This window comes from Fulmarus glacialis, unplaced genomic scaffold (genome assembly GCF_000690835.1).
Source record: "Fulmarus glacialis isolate BGI_N327 unplaced genomic scaffold, ASM69083v1 scaffold13784, whole genome shotgun sequence".
In the NCBI taxonomy this organism is placed as follows: Eukaryota; Metazoa; Chordata; class Aves; order Procellariiformes; family Procellariidae; genus Fulmarus; species Fulmarus glacialis.
The window spans coordinates 87,414-88,135 of NW_009206190.1; positions in this window are offsets into that span (position 1 = coordinate 87,414).

Consider the following 722-nt stretch of genomic DNA (forward strand, 5'->3'; position numbering starts at 1 on the left):
TAAATAAATAAATCACGGGGCGGCTGGGAGGCGAGTCCTTGCAATGCCAACTCAGCAAATTTCCATCGCCTGCCCCCCCCCACTGCCCTGGTCCTCTCCTCTGGTGCGCTGGGGAGGGATGGAGGTACTCTGCTTTTGAAGGCATAAAGCTCACTTGCAGGATGGAGGCTGCCAGGGAGGAGAGAAACATAATAAACCAGCCCCCAAGCCCCACCACACACACACGCTCAGGCGCAATGGATTGGCTTTCACACCAGCGAGAACATCCCGCTCTGCCCACTACGGCAGCACATGCGTTCCCACACATCCCCGGAGGGGGCCTCCAAGGCAGGAAGGGGCCGATGTGGACCCTGCGGTGCCCTGAGAGCATCGGGAGGGCTTCTCAGACAATTTCAGCAGGGTCAGCTCCAGCGATAAGTCTCCTGACCACCACGCTCCCCACTTCACAGACCGTGGAGACTTAGCGGAGCACTGACAACTTCATCATACCAATTGGGGGGATTAGGGGAGGGGGAGCAAGGCATCTCCTCTCTGGTTTTGCAGCAGCTAAACACAACTGAGAGAGAGACGGGGGGAGGGAGATCGGCATCCCAGACGCAAACCGTCCAAAATAGAGTCCAACAGTGCGGGGGGAGAAGGGGCTTTTCCTTACCTGCTCCGAGTGAGATGCGCTGGTTAGGAGTAGGAGCCAGTGCCGGAATGCGTCAAGTCGCCTTGCAGCA